This window comes from Tenrec ecaudatus, chromosome 6 (assembly GCF_050624435.1).
Source record: "Tenrec ecaudatus isolate mTenEca1 chromosome 6, mTenEca1.hap1, whole genome shotgun sequence".
Lineage (NCBI taxonomy): Eukaryota > Metazoa > Chordata > Mammalia > Afrosoricida > Tenrecidae > Tenrec > Tenrec ecaudatus.
Window position 1 is genome coordinate 12,034,624 of NC_134535.1, and position 27,936 is coordinate 12,062,559.

Consider the following 27,936-nt stretch of genomic DNA (forward strand, 5'->3'; position numbering starts at 1 on the left):
CGGAGACCAAGCCAGTCAGCCCTTGACCCTGCATGCAACTTGGTTCAGACACTCTGTTTATCTACTGATTAACCCAAAAAAGGATGATAAAAACAAAAAGATTTAAAAATGTAAAAGCAATTATAGTGTTTCTGGAAATGAAAAAATTTATTTATGTTTAAACATCAATTCCCCATTCTTGAAAACATGGACCGTCCCCACTCCCCTCCCCCACACCTGCCCACTAGGAGATGACTAGTGAGCGACACAGGGTGGGGTGGCCTGTCCCCCAGATCCTCGGAGGGCCCTAGAGGCGGGAGAGGCCTACAACCCTCTGCGTGAGATGAGTTTGCTCAGTTCAGTTTCACGCTGGAATCTCATTGTTGCTGGAACACACTTGGAGTTATTCCACTAGATGAGTTTAAAATAGAATCAAAAGGGATAGCGCACCTTTCATTTAAACAAAGTCTTTCCAGACTAAAAATAGATTTATATATATATATTTTTTATCCCTCCCTTTCATTGTCCCCACCCTTCTCCCTTGACCTCTCCCCTCTCCCCTCCCCCCAGTTGTTACTATGGAGATTGTGTCCATGGAAACAGCCATTCCAACTTCTTGGGTCTCTTTCTGGGCATCCAGTGAGTGGGATGCAGAACTGAGGAGGAAGTGCTGGCCGGTGGGCACTTCAGGATGGGGGTGGGGTGGCTGCTGAGGATGGCCAGGTCTCCATGCCATCGAGGGTCCACCACCTCTCACCTCCACAGTCTCACCTGGAAGACAAGAGACAGGCCCCCATGGGGTCAGCTCCTGGGGTGCTCCTCCTGGGGATAGTAAAAGGCACGGAGACCAGGAGAGGAGGTGGTCCTGGCTGGGCTCTGCTCTGGAGCCCAGCTAACTGCTGCTCCAGTTAGCTTGTGTGAAGAGACCTTCACACTAAGGGCGCTGTGGCCTGTGTGTTCCTTTGGAGGGCAGGCCGGGTACAGAGCATAGCTCCCAGCACACAGAGCTCCATGGGCCCGCCAGGAGACTCCCCAACCTTGAAGCTCATGGGGTGGTGGTAGGGGGAGGCACAGGCTGTCAGAGGCACAGGGCTGTTCAGAGTTGGAACTGGGCCCTGGTGTCTCACAGCCTCGCTGCTATAGTCCCTGTCCATCTGCAGGGACCTGGCGGTGAGGCTAGGGGCTGTGGCAGGCATGGCTGAGGGAGCTGGTTTCCCCTCTGCGGTGGAGTTCCAGCATTCTCAGTCCAAAGCCTAAGCTGCCAGGGCACCAGATCTGATTTGGCCAAAGCCTTCCAATGGCACCCCACCACTGTTGGCTGGACCTGCGCAGACCTGACTTGAGCAGTTCTCACTGTTGGGGAGGGAGCTGAGGTCAAATTCAGAATCTGCCCCCTTTAAGGAGCACACAGTTTCGGTCGAGCAGCATCTTCTCGGTCTTGGAGGATTGCGCATTGGCCTTTTCTCAACAAAGCCACAGCTTGCCATTGCCTCCTCAGAGCAGGGATTAAACTCTTGCAGCTCCACTGGTGGGGATCAAGACTCAGCTACATTTTTGCTTTGCTTCGATCTCTTCACTAAATCCCCCCTCTCCCCTGCCCCCCACAGGCTCAGGGGGCTTGCTTTTTAACTCCCCCCCTCCTCTTTGTCTCTTTTATGGTCTCTCACACACTACTGCTAACCTCCAGACCACTCCCCTTAGCCTAGAGTATTTAGGCCTGTGCCACACCTAGCCAGGTGAGCTCCACCCTGAGTGGCTAGCCCAAGGCTGAAAAAGGCCCTGCTGACCTAACAGGGGATACTCTGCTCAACATCTTTCAGGGGGAATTCCTGACTGTGTGCCTGGGATCCTAAGGTAGCTCAGCCAACACTCAATGGTCCAAGCTGCAGCAGGAAACTCTGCCCAACCTCCACAACAGCAAAGCAGCCTTCTGGGTCACTCCCCTGAGAAGGAAGGCACAGGAGGATAAAGTGGTAGGTTAATTCCATAGTGAAATAAGCTGTAGGCAGTTTGAAGAAGCACTCCTACAAGTCTCCCAGAGAGAGCCAGTGCCACCTGGCTCCTCTAAAACAAAACAACACAAACAGCCATCAGCCCCAATGACCTCAACAAAAAAATGGGAGAAACAAAAGGCAATGGCAGATGTCCTGAACATAATGACATGCATAGAAGAAGCAGACAGTGAGCTGCCACAGAAAGAAATTTTCAGAATGGTACTTGGAGTCATACAGGATATGAGGGAAACAATACAGAAAACATGAAATGATAGAAGAGGTAAAAACTATAACCCAAAGAGAAATACATGAGCTTAGGGAGGAGATAAAAAAAACCAGTAGCACACTCACGGACCTCAAGAAGGAACTGGAGAAATCAGAGAACCGCATCAGTGACTTGGAGGACAGCCAAGCAGACTTTAACAAACGCAAACAAAAATCTAATAAAATCACCAGAGAAGCTGAAGAAAACTTAAGAGCTATGTCTGATGCTATGAAGCGGAACAACATTAGAATTATTGACTTACTGGAGGAAGACACAACAAAGAAGTCATCTGCAAAAATTGTGAGAGAATTCTTGGAGGAAAGCTTCCCCAGCTTAATGAATGAAAAGCAGGCAACCATTTAGGAAGCTGAAAAAGCACCAACTAGACTAAATCCCAAGAAGAAGTCACCAAGGCACATAATAGTTAAATTATCCAACTTTGAGGAAAAGGAGAAAATTATGAGAGCAGCCAGGGAAAAACAAGCAATCACATATAAAGGTTCCAAATAAGAATATGCTCAGACCTATTAGCAGAAACTATGAAGAAGAGGAGAGAGTGGAGTAACATATTCCCAAAATTGAAGGAAAACAATGGAAACCCAAGAATACCCTACCCAGACAAATTATCAATCAAGATAGATGGAGAAGTAAGAATCTTCCCAGACAAGGAAAAACTCAAAAGAATTTTTAGAAGAAACCCAGACCTACAAAAGATCCTTGCTGACCCAGTATGGGCAGAAGAACAACACTCACCAAGCATAAATAAGAGACCACCACCTAGAACAACCTCAACCAGAGGGCAAAAAAGAGAAAACAGACTTCAAGATAGCATTGAATTAAAAATAGAAAGACTTCAAAGGCTGCTGAGGTAAACTTAAAAAAAAAAAGGCAAAAGGGGTGTAGGGAAGAAGCTACAGTATAAAAACATTCCTGGTGTGAAGGACCAGGTAATATGGCAGGGACCAGATCAAATACAGGAATACACATGATAGACAACTAAAAAGGAGGTGGGGAAAGGAAAAAAAAGTAATAACAATAAAAAAGAAAAGGGTCGTGGGGGCACGGGGCACTAACCCAACCAAGGGGAGGATATTGTTTATATCTCCACAGGGAAAGAGGGACCAGATTTCAACCAGGTACTCTAAGATGTGAATGCAACATGGCGGTGTGGAGTAGGGAACCAATGGAGAGGTCTGGGGGTCCGGCCCCAACACCAAGTACTAAGTGGACACCTGCCCCTCCCCTCAGAAGAATTTATTTCAAAGGACGGCACTGAATCTACAGCTCCAGAAGAGGGACATATATGATTGGAGCACATGGGAGCAGATGAAGGGGGAGGAGGCGAGAGTAGAGCACATCATGGCCCACCAGGCCAGGAGGTCGATGTTCCCAATTAGAGCAGCCAGTCCAGAGAGGACCACAGGGCCGGCCCCACTATGAGATATGATGCCCCTCAGTGACTCATCGCAGCCCTACAGGGACAACACCGGAGACACAGTATGGGAATTGCACCCAATTGGATCCTGCCACATCAAGGCAAAGCGTTAAGGGGGTACAACAGAACAGCAAGGGAATGGAATGGCAAGGTCCCAAGGGAATGCTGAAGGTGGACTTTGGGACCAGGGTGTAGTGCCCCAACAGACTGGACTGGAAAACACTCCTAAAGGCCAACAAATAATCCTTGAACTAACTACAAGTTTTTCTTTCTTTTGTTTTTGTCATTGGTGTGTTGTATATTGTTGCTTGGTTGTGCTCTGTCTTGTTTTTGTGCATGTTATCTCCACAGGTCTGTTTAAATAAGACAGGCTGAATGAACAATTGGAGGAGAAAATAACAGGGCCGATACTTCTGTGGGGACGTGGGAGAGGGGGAGGTAGGGGGACATGTAGTGGTATTAATAAACCCAGGACAAAGAAACAGCAAGCAATCCAAATCGGTGGTGAGGAGGGTGTGGGAGGCCTGGTGGGGCAGGATCAAGGGTAATGTAACTAAGAGGAATTGCTGAAACCCTGGTAGGGACTGAGCATGATAGTGGGACAGGAGGGAGGCAAAGGAAATGGAGGAAAGAGCTGGGAAGCAGAGGACATTTATAGAGGTCTAGATAAATACATGTACATATGCAAATATATTTATACATGAGGATGGGGAAATAGATCTATGTGCATATATTTATGAGGTTAGTATTAAGGTAGCATAGGGACATTGGGCCTCCGAGACTCAAGTTCTCCCTCAGTGCAAGAATACTTTCTTCTATTAAATTTGCATTCTATGATGCTCACTTTCCCAACACAACCACTGAAGAAAAAGTGGGTAAACAACTAAATGTGGTGAAGAAAGCTGATGGTGCCGGCTATCAAAAGAGAATGTGTCTGGGGTCTTAAAGGCTTGAAGGTAAATAAGCGTCCATCTGACTCAGAAGCAATAAAGTCCACAGAGAAGAAGCACAGCAGCCTTTGTGACCACGAGGTGCTGAAGGAATCAGTTATAAGGCATCAAAGAACAAAAAAATCATATCTTTGTGTCCTCACCTCCCTGATATGACCGCTGAAGACAAATGGATGCATAAGCAAATGTGGCGAAGACAGTTGATGGTGCTTGGCTATCAAACGATATAGTGTCTGTGGTCTTAAAGGCTTGAATGTAAACCAGCGGCCACCTGACTCTGAAGCAACAAAGCCCACATGAAAGAAGCACATCAACCTGTGCGATCACGTGGTGTTAAAGGGATCAGGTGTCAGGCATCATGGAGTCTTACCATAGTGAATGAGCAGGGGGTTGCGAAGTGGACACCCTTACAGAAGGGTCTTGGGGAGGAGTCGAGACAGTCAGGGTACGATGCAGCAATGATGAAAAATACAACTTTCTTCTAGTTCCTAAATGCTTCCTCTCACTGTCATTATCCCGAATCCTACCTTGCAAGTCTGATGACCAGAGGATGTACACTGGTAGAGGTGGGAACTGGAAACATAGGGAATCCAGGGCGGTTGATCCCCTCAGGACCAATAGTGTGAGTGGCAATACTGCGAGGGAATAGGGAGAGTGGGTTGAAAAGGGGGAACAGATTTCAAGGATCTATATGTGACCTCCTCTCTGGGGGACATACAACAGAAAAGTGGGTGAAGGGAGACATTGGACAGAGTAAGATATGACAAAATAATAATTTATGTATTATCAAGGGTTCATGAGGAATGGGGGAATGGGGAGGGATTGGAAAATGAGGACCTGATGGCAGGTTGGGTGGAGAGCAAATGTTTTGAGAATGATGAGGGCAATGAATGTACAAATGTGCTTTACACAATTGGTGTATGTATGGATTGTGATAGGCGTTGTATGAACCACTAATAAAATGATTTAAAAAATATATGACTCCCATGTCGAAGACCACTGGTGGTCAGCACCTCACATGGACAGGGCCACAGCCCATGTTGGGAGAGAGGGGGCTGTGGCCCAGAGACTTGCCTTTGGATGTTTACAATGTGCCTTTTCGGTGGACACTTTATTGTGCTGTGGGAGACAGTTTACAGGAGGATCCAGTTTTCCATTCAACAGTGTAGACACGCTTTGTTTCCTGACACGACAGTGCAATCCCTTCAACTCCCCCACGTTTGATCCACCCCGTGAGCTTTGTTTGGGGGCAATGCTGCCCCTTGGGTCTCAGACGGCGGTTCCTCACAATGAATGGAATAGCTGTTAGCTGGGAAAAGCACTTTTGTCACATGGCACATACTCTGATTCCTTGCCGGGGGTCTGGACGGACACCAGGAAGGGCCCAGTGTCCCAGCTCCCAGGGTAGTTGAAGAAATGAGCGTATTAAAACCCACAGGGGCATGGAGCTGCCCGCAACACCTTCGGTTACAACCGGCCAAAGGGGTCTACTCTGAAGCAATGCAAGGCTGGAGGGAACCCGGCAGGGGCTCTGACTTGCTCTGACTCCAGTTGGGGGTCGCTCAGCAGAGTCCTGGTACCCTGCCAAGAAGGCAATTGACCCTGCAGAGCTGTAGAACGCAGCAAGGTGGTAAGAGAAAGTTTTTAGAAATGCCCTCCAGGCAGATGCTTGTGTGCCACCCCCACATCCTCTTCCCTCCCTGGAATTATGAACAAGCTGCTCCAGAGCACAGGCATTTGATGTGATGGAACCAGCAGCCCCACAGAAACAGCCACCCTGATGTCAGAACCACAGCAGCCAAATGCCCTGGAAAGAAAACTTCGGTGTCCATGGCGACATCTATCCATGAAAGTGTTTCCCGAGACTCCACCTGCTCTTGAAAAGCCTGGGCTGTGAAGCGCTTGCTTGCCCTGAGTGTAGACAAGGGACTCTTCTTTCAGTGCTCCACACACAGGCCACCAAGGACCCATTTGCTGGGAGCACATACACCATGCCCAGAAGGATCCTTGAGGCAGACTGGGCTCAAGAACCTGCCACAAAGCAGGGTAGGCCAAGTCACCTGGACTCAGGTCGTCAGCAAAGCCAAGACTCGCTCAGGACAATGGCAGCCTTGAAGCCACCCTGTCCCCAAGAGCGGAGCCAAGTGCGCAGTGTGGCGAGTGGCGGGCCAGGTGCCAGAGCCCCTGACCCGTCCGCCTGTCCACCTGCCTCAGGCAGCATCTGGAAGAACCGGTGGTGAACACGGCTTCTGTCAGGGAGAGCTAGCCGCCGCTCACCTGGGCAGTCAGCTCAGGCAGGCTCCACTACACGAGCAACAAAGGCCAGGTCGGGGAAAGGTCACTTACACTTCAAGAAAAGTCAGTGACCTTCAGCTCCTCATCCTCACTTCAAGTACTCAGTGAGGACACCGAGTGGAGGCTGCCTGGGGGGCACAGACTAAAACATCTTCTGCTACCGTATCAATTTCCAGTGACCAGCATTCCCCAGTCCCTGAAGAAGCTGTGCAGGAGGCAGGCCATGTGCTGGGAGCACAGGACGGTCCTCAAGAGGTCCTTTGTGCCATGCACACAGGGGACTGTCCTGTCACACTCGTTCGGAGCAGGGCTTTTGGGTGAGAGGCTTCTGCCAACACAAAACAGCCAGTCCTCTCGGGACTTCCCAAATAAAACTAAGCATCACCCAAACCGCTTCAAAGCAGAAAGCTTCAGTGCAGGCGCAAGAGATGGACCAAACCTATGAGGTCTGACTGAAGACATCTCTCCTTGGGTGTTACCTTTGCCACAAAAATGCCCACGAAGGTGTGGAGTAGACGGGACAAAGCAATGAGAACTTTTCAGACATATAACCAGACATTGCGAGGGAAAGAGGATGGGGTCTGGGGGCTATAGTCTCAGGGGACCTCAAGGTCAACAGGCATAGGGAGTCCACAAAGACAAAGGTCTACATTCTAATTCGGTGAGCAGCAACCGGTATCATAAAAGCTCATTAAGAGTCATATTGCTTTCTCCCCATTGGGAGGAAAGACAGAGTGGTAAAAACAGAAAGACACACAAACATTCAGGCCAATGCACCACTAATGAACTGCAAACATAAGTCTCCACAACCCTGACAAGAAAAACAAAATGGTTCCTCGATTCCACCAAGGGTTCCGAAAAGGATCCCAGTCAGTGGTCCTGAGAAGACGAGGAAAATGTGAAGCAGAAGTGCGTAAAGGAGACGGCGTCCTGGTGGAGCAGAGTCCGGTGAACCCCGTCAGAAGTCTGTAACTAAACTTGCCCCTGTGTTAGAGTGCTGCTGCTGTTAGGGACCACTGAGGCGGTTCCAACTCGCAGCGACCCGATGGACAACAGAACAAAACCCTGCCGGTCCTGCGCCAGCCTCACTGCGGTTGCTGTGCTTGAGCCCACTGTTGCAGCCGCTGTGTCAGTCCCTCCTGTGCAGACCTTGCTGTGTGTCTCTGCCCCTCTACTCTGGCAATGATGCTATCTTTCTCCAGGGCTGTCTCTCCTGACATGGCCAAAGTACAGGAGGAGGCTCTAAGGAGCCTTCTGGCTGTACTTCCTCTGAGACAGAACTGTTGGCTCTTTGGCAGTCCAGGGTACTTTCGATGTGCTTTGTCAGCACCACCATTCCAATGCATTGATTCTTCTTCGGTCTTCCTTATGCAGTGACCAACTCAAAATGTCTATGAGCAAAGGAAAATACCAAGGCCTGGGTCAGATGTACCTTAGCCTCAAAGCAACATCCTTGCTTTTCAACTCCAGCGAGGTCTTGTGCAGCAGATTTACCCCCAAAAATGCATCCTTCGATCTCTTGACTGCTTCTTCCATGAACACCGAGAGTGCAAGATGAAACCCTTGACATTGTGAATCTTTTCTCCGTTTATCCAAATGTCACCTTCCGGTGCAGGTGTGAGGATTTTGGTTTACTTTGCATTGAGTTGTAATCCATTCAGAAGGCTGCAATTCTTGGTCTGCATCAGCAGGTGCTTCAAGTCCTCCTCACGGTTAGCAGGCAAGGCTGTGTCATCTGCATATCGCAGGTGCTTAACAAGCCTTCCTGCAGTGCTGTGTTAGCAGAATCAACCACTGACCATCAAAGGGGCAGTGGCTGCTCAAGCACAGACGCTGGGAAAGAAAGAATGGAATCAAGGGACACGGGGAGAAGAAGCCAGGAACACTGAAGGGATCGGAATGGAGGAGCCAAAACACATGTGTGTAAGTTGTGTGTGTGTTCTCTCCGGCTTTTCAGAGAGGGGACACTCTTGTCTGGTGACTGTACTATCAAACACTTTACCTGCACTCACAAAAACTTACTTTCAAAACACAAACTCAATTAAAAACCCAGATGTAACTAGGGCAATATAATGAATCATGCTTGAGAAAGGCTTCAGCTAGACTAGGACAGACCACGGACCTGACTACAAGCATGAAGCAGGCTAGGGGAAGCCGACACAGCTGGTGCTGGAAAAACATCCCTCCATTCAGGCAGGTCACAGCCCAGAGCACAGGCTCCCAAAGAGAATAGGTCCACGGCCTCCTTTTCCGGAAAGAGAAAGAGACAGACAGGCGGCATGACTGACTCAGCGCTCCCTGACAACGAAAATCATTTGAACTACAGTCCATGACCCATTTATAAAGTGTCGAGCTCACTGCTATCCAGTTGATACTGACTCAGCGTCCCATAGGACAGGGTAGAACAGCCCTGTGGGTTTGAAAGACTAACGCTAATGGGGGTAGAAAGCCTCTCCTTTCTCCCGTGGAGTATTTGTGTGGTTTTGAACCTCACACCTTCCAGTTTGTAGTTAGCAGCTCAACATGCAGCTTCCCTGGGAAACCGGGTCTAGAGCAAGGGCTTCCTTAACGCTTTCCATCTGCATCCCCTTTCATCAGAGACATTTACAACGGCAACCACCGCCACACGGAACTCGGCTTTCCTTATGTGTCTGATTTCAACTTCATATTTTGAATTCATTGTACGTTCAGAAAACTTTTACTGCTGCCAAATTGTTCACGAACCCACATTCAGGTACATGACCCTGTAGGGGCCATGACCCACAATTGAAGAAGCTTTGATCTAGAGGAAGAGAGATGACCTTTGCAGGAAACTGGGGCTGAGTCAGAACCCAAGGCCTCTGTGTCACTTGGTGGATAGCACAACTTGGCTAAAAGGCTTCCAATTTTTCAATGGTTATCACACAACAAAAACATTGCCCGGATCATCTGAAAAGACCAGGAAAATCCTGGGCAAAATCTAACACCTCTTCACAACAAAACACTCCGGGGACAAGGAGCCAAAAGGAGCTTCCTCAACTCGAAGAACACCCACAGGGAACAGCACCCACAGGGCTAGGAAGAAGAAGTTCTTCCCATTTCTTTTCAATCTTGTTACAGCAGGTTTTAATCAAGGCAAGAAAAAGGATAAAAAAGACATCCAAGGTTGGAAAGAAAGAATAAAACTGTATTTGCAGAAATTAACATGATCCAGAAGGAAAAAAATGCTAAAGAATCCTCTTAACCCAAAAACCTCTTAGGACTAAATGGTTCAGCATGGTTACAGGACACAGGACCAACATCACAAGTTGCTTCTATTTCTGTACACTCATAGCAGACTGAATTTAAAATTAAAACAATTCCATTTACAAAAGCACCCAAAACAATAAGATACTTAGGGATACATTTAATTAAAGACGAACAAAACTTAGACTCTGAAAAAAAGAAAGTGCTACTGAAGACTAAGTAGATGGGAAAATATCCCGTAGGTTTATGCATTAAAACTCCTTACTGTTAAGATGGCAAAACTTTGGAAATCTCCGTCAAATTTCCTAGGGACTTCTTTGCAGAAATGAACAAATGAACTCCAAAATTCATATGGACATTCAAGGGACTCAAAATAGCTAATAGTGAAAAAGAAAGGCCGGCCTCACACTTCCTGGTCTCAGAAATCACTACAAAGACATCAGATGGTAGAGACAGGGTGGGGCGCTGGCCAAAGAACAGAAGATAGATCAGTAGAATAGAATTGAAGTCTAGGAGGAAACCATCATTTACAGTCAAGTGATTCTCCACAAGGATGCCCTGACAAGTCAATAGAAGAAAAACTAGTTATTTCAATAAACGGGCACCTGGATATCCACATGCAAGAAAACAAAGCAGAAAGAAATCCCCACACCTCACACCATATAAAAAATCTAACACATGATGAATCAAAGATGAAAATGTAAGAATATCGACTATAAAAACCTCAGAAGCAAATGTAAATCTATAACCTTGGATTAGGTGGTTTCTTAGCTATGACATATACCCAAAAAAACACAACGAATAAAGTAGAGATGAATCAGATTTTATCAAGATCAAAACCTTCCATGTTTTAAAGGACTTCAGAGAGGAAGTGAAAACACATCCCACAGAATGAGAGAAAACTTTTATAAATTGCCTAAGGGTCGTGTATCTATGATAGATGAAGAAACCTTGCAGCTCAATAGTAAGAAGACTAATAATCCAGTTAAAAAATGGGCAGAAGGGGGGAGCGGGAGGGAGGGGAAAAATGAGGAGCGGATATTAAGGGCTCAAGTAGAAAGCAAATGTTTTGATAATGATGATGGCAACATATGTACAAATGTGCTTCACACAATTGAAGTATGTATGAATTGTTATAAGAGGTATATGAGCCCCTAATAAGATTATTTTCCAAAATGGACCGAATAAGACATTTCTCTAATGATAAAGAATAGCCAGGAAGCACTTAACAAGATGCTCAGTGTCACTGGGCATCAGGGAAAGACAAGTCAAGACAATGAGAGATCCCTGCACACTCATTACAAAAACAAACAAATTCCATGACAAAGACTGGTGGGGATTTAGAGAAACTTGGACCAATCCTAAAGGGAATGTAAAATGTAGCTACTTTGGGAATAGAGGCTCGTCAAACGCTTAAACAGTTGCTAAATAATCAAGCAATCCCACACCTGGGTTATACATCCCCAAGAGGAGGAACAACCTATGTCCACGCAAACTCTTTTGTATATTTATAGTAACATAATAAGCAAAAAATGGAAACAATCTATATGTCTATCAACCAATGAATAAATGACTATTGTATACCTATATCATACATACAGGAACTAAGCACTGATACGTACACATTATACCACATAAAAGAAGTTAGTCAATAAAGACCACATACTGTATGATTCCATCTTAAAAAATGTCCCTAATATGCAAATCCAGCAAGACATAAAGTACATTAGTGGTTGGCTAGGGTTGGGAGAGAGGTGGCAGGCGTTCTTTCTCAGTGTGATGAAAACTTTGTAAAACTTACCGGTTTGCATAATTCTGTGGCTGTCTTAAAACACTCTCTGAATCGCACATCTTAAACAGGTGAACTGAGTGACATATACATTTCAGATCTCTATTTAGATATCTACTCTATCAGGAAAATTTATTAAAGATAAAGAAATCACCTATCCCCTGCCTTTCTATTATCGTGTCTGCAATTCTTTAACATTTAGGAACAGCACCAAGGTCAGAGAGAGAATAAGAGCTACCGGGGAGGAAAAGAGAGGTGCGCCAGGTTGTGGTCTTAAGCACGCGGAGACTCCCTCTGGCCAAGGCCTGTGGCCCAACTTACCTGCGTCAATGGCACACGGGTAATGGTACCGGAAGGAGCAGACTTTGTTGTAGCAGCCCAAGGTGGCACCTGCCTCCTGGCAGTGGGAACATTTCTGAAACAAAGGTAGGACAAGTCAGACATGCTACACCGAGCCATGCCATATTCCCACTCACCCCTGTCCGCTGGGCATCTCCCAGACCCCGTCAGTCAGGGCCTCAGCCTGTGCCTCTGTGGTCACAGCGTTTGTGGGGGCAGAACAGACTGGTCCATTTCTAACCTCTACTCTCTGACCACACTGTGGAAGGGATGCAGCCACAGTGTCATAAGCCAAACCTCAGAGCGCCTCCATCCCTCCATCGACGGATCCAGGGCTTGAGGGCTCAAGTCCATGCTGGGAAGTTGTCACCCCACCCCAGACACACGGAGCCACAGTCCGGGGAGCATGTCTGGGGCTACAAAAGGCACATTGTCGGCAGGGGACTGACCCGGGATGAACCATTCCAAGCTTTGCAGAGAACACCACAGGGGAGTAAGCCGTGGTCATGGCAGGGGTGAGCACCTAGCCCTGCCACTGTGCTCCCGGGCCCCAACCACTTCTGCCACCCACCCAATTTTGCCTCGTTCCTCACTAGCTTAGCAGCCTACAGATCTTGCCTGGTTATTTTTGCAGTGGAGACTGGGGTAGGAGAGGCTAAGATAGTAGAGTTAAATATAAACCTTCTGGAATTAAAAGGGGAATCTGCTTTCTAGTGCTTCTTATATTTGTGAGGTTTTATTTTTACTTCTGAGCCACTTACCCTACATGCCCAATGCAAGTCCACATCCCTTTTCAGAAAACATGGTCCCTGCGTGCCGAGCGGTATTTTTATACACTGCATCCTATTTTAAATGTACACTAGGAAACCTGCCACCAGTTTCTGGCTGAGGGGAAAATTAGCCTGTAATTGTGACGTTCTTCCTTATATGGTCAGGCTTTCCAAAGTGCGGTGCACCTCCAGCCTCCCTCCTCCCCCCGCTGGCTGCCTGGAGTGCACCTCCTGTGGGTGTCACAAGTGACTGGTGGGGGCTCTAGGAAGCCAGGGTGCCGGCCTAAGAGAATTGCAGCCCGGACGCTGGTGTTGCCCTGTATTGCCTGCTCTGAGTTGACTTGCCTAAGTCAGTGCACCATGCACCGCAGAATGCCAGTGGGGCTCCCCCACCCTGCATAGCGTACTCCCTAGGAAGAAGAGGCACTCAGGCCAGCTCCCAAAACACAGATTAACAAGACGATGTCGAGGGACTGAGACTTTATGAGGCACAAACAGTGCTCCCAGGACTTGGCAATACCCAGTGTCAAGAAAGCATGATTTTGCAAGTTCCAAGGCATCAGGCCTTGTTTTCCGAGTTGCTAGGACTTCTGCACTGGACCTCATGGACGACTGCTCGCACCAGAGCACTACATTTGTGAACGGCCCTGTCCCTTCAGTCCCGCTCTCTCTCGACTCTTAGCATGGGTGAAAACCACTGCACACACAGGAAAGGCAGGGGCAGGGCTGGAGAAGGCTACACTAGGGGAGAAGAGGTTCCCAGGTGCCCCAGCACCTTTCCAGGCTTGGTGGGCCTGCTCCCTGCAAGGGACAGGCACTCGATTGTAGTGAAACCAATCCACTGTGGCAGCCAAGGGACAAGTGCCCACCACCGCCACTGTGCCTCTGGCATGGCTTAACTCGTCCAGTGCTCACCACCCCTCCATCCAAGATGACTTGCCAGAGGCCGCCTGTCCAAGGTCAAGGCCCAGATTCCTGCTGACCCCATGGCAGCACCTGAGACCCTGTAGGATAGCTCCTTGAAGAGGTGTTTCTTGAAAACGGTAGCTGACATCATGGGACAAGTGTGCAGAAACTCACAGGGCAGTTTAATTTTCTGTGTCAACTTTCACTGAAAACAACACAGTATTTATTCTTCCTTTAGTTTTTAAAAGACCGCTGTTCCACACACGCCCCCCCACCCCCCCCAAAAGACCAGGATTTTTCTGGGTACAGAGAAATCTGTAAATGCTACCATCTGCTTGGACATCCTTGCCAAGACATAAAAGACCACACCAGGGTATCAATTAGCCAAGGCGGGTGGTGGGCTTTTAGGAGTAGTTCTGGAAGGGCCGTCTGCAGGGGGAAGGGGCTTCTGAGGGGGCAATGGGTGGTGGGCTTCGAATATAAGTGACAATCTGAGGAGGAGCCCGGAGAGCTTGACCTGGTGACCCTCCCGAGGAGTGGAGCTCAACTTGTAGCTCCTCTGCTCAGGCAAGGGCCCAGCATCCACCGCCCTCGGGGGTTGGGGGGAGTCTGTGAAGAGCTGGGCTGGAGAGCCTGGGGTGTGGGAACGCCTCCCTCCTTTCTGGCTGGGTGTTCTTGGCTACAATTCTACCCTCGTTTCCTCAATCTGCTAACTGGGGACTAATAAAATGCCATCTCTGCACCTTCAGCCCATCTGTGTGCGGACAGGCCTTCTTCAGTGTACTGTGTCGACCCCTGCCCAGCTTGAGAACCACTGCCGGCTCGGGTGAGAAAAGAAACACTGACGCACTCATGGGCTGACTCGATCCCAGGTTTCCCGGAGGCTGTTTAGTGTTCCCATCTGCACTGCCAACGATGCTCACCCTGATCCTCAGGCCCATGAGAGTCAGAGATACTAGGGTGTTTGCAATGGTGGAGGGAGAGGTCACACACCAAGAGGGCGGGCAGCCTCTCCAGCTGGAAAAGAAACCACTTCATTCCTAGAGCCTCCAGGAAGAAACAAGGCCGTGCACACACCGGGGCTTCAGCTCAGGGAACCCGTCGGCTGCCAGCCAACCAGACTGTGAGAGAGCAACCGCTGTTACCTTAAGCCACCAAGTTGCTAACAGTCGTACTAGAAATGAAGCACAGCTAGTCAATCTCCCCTTACATTCTCTATGTCACGAACTTTTTTTTCATGGAAAACTGTACCAGGAATGAAATGGTAATTGTTTGCACCACGTGATCACTGAGGAGTTAGGAAGCTAACAGGATAGGAACTCCCACCTTGTCCCACCTGAGCTCCAAGTTCCATGGTCTTCGTGCCTTCCAGGCTCCTCCAGGGATGCACCTACCCAATATCCGAAGAGTTCTTCCTAGATGTCTGGTACCAAACCACCCAAACCTACTGCCAGCGAGTCGGATCTCATTCAAAGGGACTCTGTACAAGCTTTCTGAGGTTGTGCATCTTTAAAGGGGCAGAGCGCACCATCTTTCCCCCACAGAGCAGCTGGTACGTTTCGAACCACCAATCTTGAAGTTCACCGTCCAGCACTTACTCAACAGCACCACTGGGGCTCCATAGATACCCAAGCAGAACACAGCTACTTCTCTCTATCTCTGTAACATCCAGGTCTTCTTCAAGTGCCAAAACGAATACCCAGGCTAGTACCATTTCCAATCATACCCTCTTCTCTGCCCCGCCCCCTTTCAAATCTGGAAAAACACATAGTAGCCACTAACACCACAATGATTTGCACGATCCTTCTTAAATCCCGCAGAGAACACAGCCATCGACATAGGTGGACCTTAGTTGGACCCACTGTGGTGCTACAGCACAGGAACTAAGTCAATATACAGCCTTCTAACAAGCAACAGTCTGATAGCTCATGATGAAACAATCCCACAGTGAATTCATTTAGCAGGAAAGAGAATAAAAGCACATTTCTAGCCACTCTGACATTTTATAAACTGTGCATTTGGAAAGGAGCCCTGGTGGAATTGTGGGTTAGGGGTTGGGATGCTATCCGCAAGGTCATCAGTTCAAACCCTGCTGCTGTTTGGCAGGGAAAAAGGATGAATCTGCCGGTTCCAGGAACAATTTGGTGTCTAGGAAGCCCTAGGGAGCAGCAGTTCTATCCTGTCCTCTAGAGGCACTGCGAGTTGGAGTTGGCCTGAGGGCAGTGACATATTTGGAAAATACATAACACCTAGAGTCGGTCTTCTGAACATACTTATCCCGCGATCCCTCTCGACATTTCCTGCCCTAGTAGCAGGACTCGAGATGGAGAACTGCAGGTTCAGAGGCTCCCAGGGGAGAACAGGTCTTTCCCGGGACACATGTGGCCAACCAGGTAACCACTGGTGTGGGTATAAGTGCATCCTGGCCTGATGTCTTTGGGGGAGGGCAGCAGCAGTTCTGTGGGGTCCCGTGGAGTCCCCTCCGGCATCACGTCTGTGCCAGGGGATGCCTTTTCTCCAGCAGCTCACAGGGTCTGCGTGTTCGAGTCTGTCCATGTTCCCACGTCCCCTGGGAGGGAGTCGGGTGTATCCCCATGTGAAGGTGAGTAGATGGGCTGCCTGCCATGAGCGCTTGGAGAGAGCACGGCACTGTTCTGCAGGGCCTGGTGAGGAGCAGGTAGCAGGTGCATCCTGCAGAGCTCAGGAATGTGAAACGAGGGGTGTGCCCATTCCTAGTCTCCCTAGTGTAGTTTCCCCTTTCAATTACACCTCCTCCTGTTTCTAGGACAGAAGCCTGTGCTGCCGAGATACCCACTCCTGTGGGAAAAACACAAAATAACAAGACTCACTGCCGTGGTGTTGACTCTGACCCGCAGTGACCCCACACAGGGCTTCTGAAGCTGCTCTCCTCCAGCCTCGACTTTTTCTCTGCGACAGCTGGTGGGCTTGATTCTCCAGCCTTGCTGTTGGCAGCCCACTGCTAAACCCAAGGTGGCACCAGTGCTTTTGCTGTAGCTCTGTGCCCTACAAAGCCCTCCTGGAGTGTGTTAAGATGTTGGCAGCAGCATTACACAAGGAACCCCTAGGTCTGGGTCCCTGCTTCCTCAGTATGTCCTCCCAGCCCCACTCCCTACCCTAGAGCTTCCCTGTGACAGACACACTCTGCAGAAGGTGCTTGGATCCACACCATTCTCAGGGCACCACTAGAGGGCGCCCACGGACTCCCATGGTGCCTCCCAGAGCCCCAAGAGGCCAACACACACCCATTGAAGGGGATCCAGAGCCCATCACACTAACTTACCATCTGTAAAAGGGGGATAGTATTTCATCGGCCTTCTTCAAAAAGTTGTATAAATTGTGCCAACGTTTTACAAACTAGAAAAACAGGTAGCCGTAGGGTTGATCCTGACTCACAGAGGTGCTATTGGACACAGTGAACCTGCAGCTGGTTTCCAAGGCTGTCTGTGGGGAGGGGAGGGCAGGGCACCAGGATCTGCTACATAATTGCTAGGAGTTACAAAAAGACATAACATATCTATATCCATCTTTGTGCCACATTTTTGGTAGTTTTTGATGTCAAAATCGGACACAAATACAGACTAAGCAAAGCCTATTAAAAAAGCTCTGGTGGCAGAGGTTGCTAAACAAAGGTTGCTAACCAAAGGTTGATGGGTTCAAAACCACATGGGAGAAAGATGTGAGCACCTGCTTCCATGACAATCTAGAGCCCAGCAGACCCTCTGGGGCACCTGGACTGTGTCCTGCAGGTTCCCTCGGATTCGGAACCAACTCCAGTTGCGGCGTGTAGAGAAAATCAAACCCCCACTCCCTGCCATCAAGTTGATTCTGACTCCAACTTTATGAATTTTGCCCCATGGTGTACTTCCTGTGATTCGCAGCACGAGACGCGCAGAGGCTTGTAGCAAAGTGTGACCCTCCACTTTCAGGGGAGATTCAGGGCTCCAAGCTGTCGGCTGAGTCAGGTGCACTACTGAATGCAGTTACCGGCCATCAGCACCTGTTCCACCCCTTGGTGTTTCTATGGAGACAGCCCTTTCGCCCTGGGCCTTGAAAATCAACAACCCAGTCATCATGAACTAGCCAGGCCTGGGCCGGTTTGCATGGACAACTCCCTGAACGGAGGTTTTACAGCAAGATAGGGCTCTTTGGGGCAGTAGCTGCCTACACAAAGGCTCAGCTCATGTGTGTGTGGAGTGTGTTTGTGGTATGAATGTGTCTGCGTGGAAAATGCCAGGTGTTGGGCCATTGTCTGGACACTCACTCCTCCGGACCCAGTAAAACAGCTGACACTTTAGTGTAAAGACGGGCCCACTTGTTCAAAACACACCTGCATGTAAAATTGACTTTTTTTTTTTTTTTAAAAAGGAGCATTTTGTTGTGCTTTAAGTGGAAGTATACACAGCAAATTCATTTCATTTCCCCTTCAACAGTTGATAGGCACTTTGCCCTCCTGCCCCGCCCTTTTTCTTCTGCTTCCCCCACTCTTTCTGCCTCTCCAGCATCCATATGCATCTCTGCCCTCTATCTTTGCCCTTGAGCACCAGCTGCCTGTGTGGTGTTGTGTAGCTGATGCTCTAAGGCAGTGCTTCTCCACCTTCCTAATGCCATGACCCTGTAACAGTTCCTCATGTGCAGGTGACTCCCAATTAAAAAAAAAAAGCGTCTCTCTGGCTTTCTCTAGTCTCAGCCCAGTGGGTGGTCACGTTTCTGAATTTGAGCTGTTGCTCCACATTATTCTCCCATTCTCATGGAGACTTCCAGTTGTGTGTGTGGTCAGTGCTGTTGTTGGTGGCAAGTGGTCCCCTCCGGGCTCCCGATTGATCAGAATTGGATTTCTCAGGCCCCAGGGAAGCAGTCACTTCTGGAGTTGTATAAACTTCTCTTTACGTTTACACGTGAGGGGCTTCGAAAAGTTGTGGGGAAAATTCCATTATTGTTTCATTCTACTCTTCCACGAAGTTCTTGAAACCTCCTCGTGTTTCCTGGAAACCCAGTGGCCCAAGTCTTCCAGCCCTGGTAGCACTTTCTCTTCACTCATGTGTCTGTAGGGAGCTGCAATTACCAGCCTGTGCCCTGAGCTTTAGATGTCTAGAGTGCCTTACAGGGGCCCTGGTAGAACTTAGGATTAGCATTGGGCTGCCAACCGCACGGTTGGCATTTCAAACCCACCAACTGCCCCATGGCATAAAGAGGGGTTTGCTCCTCTAAGGCTTTACGGTCTCAGAAGCCCCACATAAGGTGGCTATGAGTTGGAAATGACTAGATGGCAGAGGTTTGGATTTAGAACACTTTGTTAAAAAGAAGAAATGCTTTGTACTTCGATCCCATGGTGGCGATAAAACCCATCCCCTGAGCTTTCTTCTCATCATTTTTCTTCTCTCAAGTGAGGTTGCTGGTGACATGCCCGGGTTCTTGGGAAGTGCCCGTGGCAGCTACTATCCAAGCCTTGCATGGGAGCAGAGCAACCTGCTCTGCCACCTGCTTTCCTGAGCAGACTTCCTGGGCTCTTAGTATGTACAGTAGGGCTGCTGCCACCAGGCCGACCTCAAAACCATTTGGTTCAAAACCACCTCGATGAAGCGGTGCAATATAGTGGATCCCACTCATGGTTCAGTTTCCAGTGCGTATAAATTGTGTACACTGTATTGTAGTATGTAAGAGCCTTATTAAAAAAGCTTGAGAATGCCCACAACGTGACAGTGACAGACGTGAATGGACACTATGTCCACCAGTAGATTGGATTCCTGTAAGGCGGCCACAAACCTTCAGAGTTTGTCAAAACAACAGTCTGTGAAGTGCAGTAAAAGCAGGTCTGTGGTTGAAAAGGACACCCCGATGTTAGAGCCTGTCATGCAAGGCTTCCTGTACCTTGGCCACACCTGGGACGGTGTGTTTCCAACTGCCGCCGGTCCCCAGCACTCCTTTCTTGAATCACCCACTCCCTTGCTTGGCACTCGCATTGGTGCGTCATTCCCCCATGGAGAAGGCTCGTTCCCAGTGCTGGCTTAATCCCACCTTCCTCCAAGGCCCAACTGTACTGCTCCTGGTGGATGAAATCTCTCCTCATGCTGGCCTCCGAGGGCGACTGCCCTTCCTGACCGGCACCTTTCAGACACTTGTTATTATACGCTTTATCTCTCTCTCTCTCACTCACTCCAAAGTGCTACTAGCCCGAGCTTCCTGCTGTCGTGGGACAGTCATACGTGCCGTGGGAACCCAAGCTCTGCCTCTCCGGTGCGTGTGTGACTGCACGAATCCTCACGCCTCCTAAGACCGCTGCGCTCCTGCTGCGTTTGGGGGAAGCCCCTGGGAGTCCTATCAGTAGTGGGGTGCGGAGCTGCCCAGCTCACAGCTTTCCTTTCTAACAGGGCATGGAAGACGGGCAGAGGAGAAAGTGCTCACTCAATGATGGGCTTACTGCTTCTCCTTCTGGCAGCTCAAGGGCCAGGGAAGCCCTCTGATCACTGAAGCTCCCTGCACGGCCCTGACCATGACCCAGGACCCTGGGCTTGGGCTGTTCCCTGCAGAGTGAGTCCACTGTGCCCTGGGACACAAGCGCCTCGGTTGTGAACAAACAGAATAAACGGCGGTCTGGGTGATGGAACGACAGCCACGGAAATCATTCATGGCTGGTGCTTTCTAGCCTGCCCAGGTGTCCGCTGAACACATGGGCCACTGCTGTACCGCCAGGTCGCTCGAGCCTCTGGGCTGGGCCCACCAAGGCACTTATGGGGCTGGGACCCATATCCAAAGCCCAGCCAAGACTGTCCCTTTTCCTTCAGTGATGCTGGCTGCCAGCCATGTGGACGACTTAAGAAATGTCATTCTTAAAAGGAGAATTTCAGAAGTTGGGTTCTGTAGGATAGAAGACAGTCTAAGGAGTGGTTTGTGCTGAGAAGGTCTTACCCCTTCTTCAGCATTGCTCCAGGAAAGGACCAGAGAAGACTTGTCCAAAGCAAAGCAGTCATTGCTTTAGCATGGGTCACCATTTCCTCTCCTGTCACCACCCGGAGTGTCATAAAGCCAGGAGGACTGCTTCTATTCTCATGGGCCCCACCAGCTGTGTCCTTAGCAGGGTGCCACCTTGAGCGGGAATCAATCGCGTCTCAAGGTCGGGTGCTTGTTGGAAGGAGAAGGGCCAGGCCCCTGGGTGGCCATTTTCCGCAGAGACCAGCTTGTCAGTTGGGCTCTGCGCCTATTGGTGCTGCCCTGATCCCTCTCTGACCCCAAGGACTGGCTCATTTGGTATCGCCGGTGCCCTGACACCAAGCTGTCCGGTCCTGGAGGCCGTAGAAGCCCTAGCTCAATCAGCCAAGGCATCCAGCCGCACGCCGGCTGACAGTTTCCGAGCAGATGGCCTCATCCTTTCCTGTTTACCGACACCCAGGGCTCTGAGACAGAGCGTCCAATCGCACTCACAGGAAACCCCACACTTCAGGAAGAGGGAGAGAACAGGTGGTGTGTACACCGAGACCCCACTTGTTGAGGCGCGAAGTGAGAGACGCGCTGCAGAAACACAGCTTCCCGCGGGCTCACCAGTGGAACTGAGTTCAGGAAATGACCGCCCCAGACTGAGTTTATTTGCATTCTGACACAATAACATCACGTCACCTTCCACTGGGTGCCCTCACGGGTCGTGTCCAACATAGAACTTGGACAAGAAATCCTTCGGCCGTGGTGCTTGTTTCATGGAAGAAGCGCATCACATGCGTCCGCTGCTTCCACACCTTGATTGTTTCCTCCAGCTCCATCTTGCCCTGCACAGGGAAGGGGGGGGAGGGCTGGGGGCAAAGTGGGAGGGATCCAGCCCTCGGGGCTTGGGCCCTGTTCTTGGTTTCCCACCGGCCAGACAACAGCTATTGTATCAGGAAAAGGAGGTAACGGGCCTGCAGCAACTCCGAGCCTCACACAGATCATGCACCGGGGCTAACTGGTCCCCCAGAGAAGATGCTTCCCGGGCAGCAGCCCTTCCTGTAGCACTGCCTGGTGGCCTGAAGTCGTATTCACTCTTTCTCCCCTTCCTCCTCACGGGGCTCACTGAGGGTCCTCCGGAAGCTAAGGAGGCTGGCCGGAGAGAGCCTCAGGCCCAGTGTTGGCCCCATTTGCACAGGGCTGACTGACCACCAGCCTGCCTGCCTCTCCCAGTGGAAAGCCGGCTACCAGATGAAGCAGCACCCCCCGGGATGAGGCCCTACAAGGGCTTGAGCACTTTGCTCCTTTTTTTGGTTATAAAACACAGGTGGGGGGCTTTCCCCTTAACACCCTTGCAGTTGCTATAACCAGGGAGGCCCCTGAGGCCGAGCACTGTTCTCAAACCCTGAGCCCGCACTCGCTTCTTTGTAAACATGGAGACAAAATGTTCATCTGGGGAGACCCAGGGCAAGTTGGGTGCATGAAAGGGTGGCCAAGTTCCTTAATGATCAGAAGATCCAGCACCCTGGGGTCCGTGACATGGGCGTTCATGAACATTTCTCGGACTTTGTCCCGTCCACGCTTCACCGTGATTTCCAGCTGGAATAGGTGCACTAGGAGGACATGATTCAGGGTAGAACCAGCGCGTCAAGAGAGATTTGGAAAAGCTGCAGTGGATGTTCACGGAAGCCGTGCAAGCTGCCGCTTCCTTCCACTTACTAGACATCAGCCCTTCCCTGCTCTGGGGGCTCAAGAGGTCGAGGTGACCAGCTGCTGCTGCTCCACCTTCCCCGCCCCCAGCAGCTTCCATTCCATTCCCTGTGAGGGCAAGGTGTGGGGCTGCAGGCAGCAGCCAGTACAATGCAAGAGTTCCCATCATGGGGGTGGCGTCAATGCCAGCTGACCGGCCCTCTGAGGGGTGTGACTGCGTAGGGCCTGCAGGAGGGGAAGGGGAGAGAGGTTTTGGAGGTTCACTCCTGCTCATTATTGAATGGAGGGGCAGCTGTTGGGACCGAGGACGGAGAAGTCTGAGGGGCAGCAATCCAGACACATGGGCAGATTCAGTAGCTTCGACGTCATGATTGTCCTTCTGTGCATGCTGCTCCCCTCTGAGGCACAGTCGGCCTCCCCACGGGGTTGACTGGTGACAACCATGGTGGGGCAGGGCCTGGTATATGGAGGGGACTGTGGGGAGGGGCGAGGAGCTGGGGGCAGCTCGGGAGATGGCGAGGTCAGAGTGGGCATCCTGACCGCAGTGCTGCGCCTCTTCCTATGATCTCAAACCAGCTCAGGAAACCAGGAGGGCCATTTGGTGACTGAGGAAGTCGAGCTTAACATCTGAATGTTTAGTTACATTCACAACTTGGGGACAGCGATGGGAAAATAAAACAGCCCTGAAGAAAAGACCCGAGTCACAATGCACAGAGAACCATGCCTGACCCACTCAGGACATTGGTAAGGGCAGAAAGAGACGAGAACTGAGGCCCCAGTTTTATGACTAGGTGTCTGCCGTCAGCACAGAGGCTCCCTTGGGGTCGATGTAACTCGGGGTCGCTCCAGGGAGGACGTCCTACACTGCACTTTCTCCCTGACGTGGCTTTGCTAGCTTCCCATCGACCGTGGCATTCTATAGAGGAAAGTGCTTTAAGCCCTACAGACTGGCAAACACACCCTGCTTTCCCGTCAGAGAAGAGACTATTCAACATCCTTGTTAGAATATTAGGGATTTTAGTAAAGAGCCCCTAGCGCCCCGCCCCAACAATAAAGAGAGAAAAACAAATGGGCAAGCAAACCTGGAAACTAGAATTGAGAATTCTTCCCACTGGGGCCAGTGAGCCTAGAACACATGACAGTGGCTTGTCTGAATCCTACATAAGGACCCTGGCAACCGGGGCCCTAGAGCCACAGTCTGTGTTGAACGTATCGGAGTGCTCCTTTCAGAACAGGGATGTGGAAGGAGAAACTGTCCCTGACAGCAGTACTCAGCTGGTCTGCATTTTAAATGCACGGCTCAAGCCAACCTATGGGAGTTGTGGAGGTTCCTGCAGCCCAGCGACCGGCCGGCCAAACCCACTGCCATCAAGTCAACTCCCACTCATGGCAACCCCTTGAGACAGCAGAGATGCCCGCATGGGCTTCCAGGTTCAATCTTAATGGGAGCAGAGAGCCTCATCTTTCTCCTGTGGCTTCACGCCGCTGACACTGTAGTCAGCAGATCTACGTGAAACCCACGCTGCCATCAGTGTCTCCCAAGTCCTCCCGCTCTGAGCTGCCCAGGGTCTGTGAGCTTCCAAGGGAAACGCTCACTCGCACACGTAGCACCGCAACCCTCTGGGTTACCTGTCCTTTTGCTAAGAATATTCTGGAAGGACTAACTTGTTAGTAAATCTTAAACACTGTGAAAAATGAAAAGTAAGCATTACTTTCTTTGGGTACCACCGATGATGGATATCTCCGAGGAACACGATGGCTTCAGACAAGCTGGACATTTGTACTTACAAGAATGGTCCCAAGTTATAACCGATTCAAAATGAATGAACCACAAAAATCACTGAAATTATTTGGTGCCAATTACCTACCCTTTTCTAGGGAGACCCTACACCTATGTCCCAGGTACCTCCTCCTAGTAAAGTCCCTGAACAAGCGCCCCCGTACCAGGGAGAAGGACAGTGGGAAGACTGCAGGACCCCCCTGGGCTCTGGCCTGTAGAATCACTCACTGGTCTACACCATGGGGTTCCCGGCTCACTTTGACCGCATGTACACTAGGCTGGTACAGAGAAGGTGAACGCAGCCCTGTACCAGGCTGAACTCCGGATTCGTGGGTCTGATACACATGCAGTTTTAGAAGCAAGGTGCACAGCTTTTTGCTCTAGTTCCTCTAACAATCCTGGCAGGCCCAGGGTGTTCCCTCAAAGGAAGACCATGTGGTGCAATGGAAAGGGCCTGGGCTCGGAGACCGGACAAACAGGGCTCAGTCTCCATAGCGAGCACCCTTATTAGGGGCAAAACCCCTCAGCCTGTTCTTTCCTCAGCTGAACAACAACAAAACCCAGGGGAAAGTGCCCTCTGACCCACTCCTATACGGGGCCATGGGGCTGACCAAGTGCCAGTCTTTGCAGATGATCCTGCCTGAATGAGCTCGGTGTAAACTGCCGGGCCTTCTCCACACATCAGTGACACGGTGGGCAGACTGCTCTGCTTCTCTGTCCCTCCTTCTGAATCATCCACAGGACACTTCCATGCAAGGCCCGCTAACATCATGTGTGGCCTATCATACAAGAGGTGCCCAATGACATGGACATTAAGTGACCGAATAGAAAGTCAACAAACAAACAGGAATAAACTGTTAATCTGTGAGCGGCAAGGAGCATGAGACACTTTCTTCAAAGGAGAAATCTTAGCAGACAAAGAGGTCTCCCCGCAGAGACCAAGGGGTGACCGGGTGGGGAGGGCTCATGGGGTTGGGAGAAACAGTCGGGGCCTGCTGTCTGGTTCTTCCACCAACGAACACTGTGACCCATAGCCAGTTAGTGTGCCTCTGTGTCCTCATGTGTAATAAGGAAACCTCTAACACGCACCCTAAAAGAGAGCAACATGAGCATTAGGATACTCTGCTGTCAATTGCCATCCAAACTCTGGATGCCCTTTTAGCAATGCTGGAGCCCCAGTGAAGGAAAGCGGGTCTGGGCACTGGACAGGTTACAGATCACCAACCCCTCACCTCCAGGCGGTGAGGCCCCCGGCGGCCCTTCTTCTGTGCCCTCTGGGCTCCTGTAACCCCTGCCTTCTCCCTGTCAGGCTGGGGCCAATCTTCCCAAACAGTACTTAAGGGAAGGTCTGGCAGTAAATGAGGGGGTGGCCCCGAAACAGCTGGGCACTATGAGTTTCCTGGCTTCTAACCCCTTGTAGCCATCATGCTTGAGTGAGGCTGGGCAAACCCCCCTTCCTGAATCTGGACCCTCTGTTACCCCCTGAAACACAGAACGGCCCCAGGCACACAGAGAAACAGTCTTCTCTGAACATCTGAAAATGAATGCACCCCTACACTTCCCATCCCTTCTGACTGTCACCCTCCACGTCTATTGTTGAACTTGAGTCCCAGCCAGCAGGTCACTCAAAGTCCCCTATCCTTAATCTTTGTAGGGTGAAGGAAGTTCCCATCATCAGCAACCTGACAAGAACTACTTGCAGACAGCAGTCCAGAAAGAAAAAGAATGTTTGGAAATGGATTGTGGCAGCAACTGCACAATACTGCTTGCCATGATTGAACTATGGAAGGATCGATGTCGTAACTCCCAATTAATAAAACGTAAATATTTTAAAACTCCTTTGAGGACAAGGACTCTGTGGGACAGACACAGTCCACCCTGCCCCACTCTCGCCCCAAATACATCACATTGGGTTTTGCCAGAGCAGCCTGATGACTGTGCCCTAAAAACCCAGCCCCGTTCCAAACACTTCCTAACACTTCCGAACAGGAACCTACTGAATACAGTTGCATTCCGAAGAAGGAGATTAGAAGGCACAGAGAGATGAAGGAACTTGCTGGAGGTCACACAGCCAGTCAAGGGCAGGGCCCTGAAGGAGGACCTGGGCCCTAACCTCCACATTCTATGCCTCACAGTAGGGGTGAAGGGCCAGTTTAAAGATCTTGAAAAGCAGTAACAATAGAGGGACACTCCCTGATACCTGTGCAGGGAGCCGTAGGTACACTGGGCAGTACTGAAGGGACACAGGACAAGAAGGCAGCTGTCTCTGCATTCGGGAAACTGCCTACCAAACCTTTGGCCAGCTGACATCTAAGTGAAGGCTGGGGTGCTGGAGCAAAGGGGGCAGGCCAAGGGAATTTCACAGGAAGGAGAGGCAGCAGAGCAAGTGACAAGGTTGACAAGGTCCCACAGACTATCCAGGAAGGACCAAAGCCGGGGACACTCACTAGGTGGCACAATGTTATGTGCTTGGCTGCTAAGTCAGTGGTTTCCAAGCGACCAGCTGCTGGGGGTTGGCACCATGTGGCAGTCTGCTTCCACACATCCTGGGAAATTCTCTCTATGGCGCATTTCTACAGGATGGCTGGGGATCTGGAATGCACTGAACATTACAAAGACAAGGGGGGATTCGGGGGGGGGGGGGAGGCGGGCAGGGGAGGTAGCCTGGCCAGGAAGACTGGAAAAAGGTCGGCGGACTTATTGAATGACCTGGGACGGCATTCTCCCTTCTCCAGTTCAGTCTCTTTTCCTGTAAGTGGTGAGGGAGCTCAATGCCTACAGCCACTGCGGAGCGTCTGCAATGTTTCCTGAGCTTTTCAGGTTCTCTTGGGAGAAGCCGGGGCTTTCAATTCCAGAAAAAGAATTCGTCTCAGAAACCCACAGGGGCAGTTCTACTCTGTCGTATGAGGTCGCTGTGAGTCGGCAACGACTCGGTGGCAGTGAGTGAGTGAGTGAGAGTTGGTTTTGTGCTCCAAAGCCACCAGGGCGGAGGTCGGACCATTGGTCGCGACTCCCTTGAGGACCCCACACGTCTCACCGATCCTCTTAGCGGGACTAACGCTGACAGGTCGTGCCCCTCCTCCAAGGGTTCCTTTGAGCTCCGGGGGCCACGAGAGGCCAAAGCGCCGTCGGATGCTGGGCACCGGCTGGCTGACCGCGGCGTAAACGCAAGCCGAGGCCACCTTGAGGTTGGGCGACCCGACTCCACCCAGAACCAATCGGAGGCCGGCGACCTTGAACATTGCCACTGAGGGCCCGCGCGCGCCGCTGCCTCTCACCAGTGTTTGGCACCTCCCGATACCAGGCACGGTAGAGCTCGCGCACCCTCCGTCTGGCCTCGTTCATGTCTCGGCTGAAGATGGGCTTCACGGAGGCGCCGGCCGCAGCAGCGACCCGGCCTACGATGCTGGCCGCCATCTTGCTAAAGGAACCACTTCCTTCACTCCGCCCCTCTTCGACTCGGAGCGCGTCCCCAGGCCAATAATCTTTCTCATTGGTTCAGGTTGATGGTAGTTACGCCCCTAACTCCTGGCTGGGCGGGAGGACGGCTAAGCGATTCTCTGATT

The 27,936-nt window shown here is 50.5% G+C and overlaps 1 long non-coding RNA gene across 1 annotated transcript; it reads right to left on the bottom strand.

Moving 5' to 3' along the window:
• Positions 1-128: 128 nt before the first annotated feature.
• Positions 129-27,814, bottom strand: LOC142451898 (uncharacterized). The gene is made up of 3 exons (XR_012785005.1): positions 27,649-27,814; positions 12,254-12,347; positions 129-750 (listed from the first exon to the last, which is right to left on the bottom strand). It is a non-coding gene; the product is annotated as an uncharacterized LOC142451898 (long non-coding RNA).
• Positions 27,815-27,936: the final 122 nt, after the last annotated feature.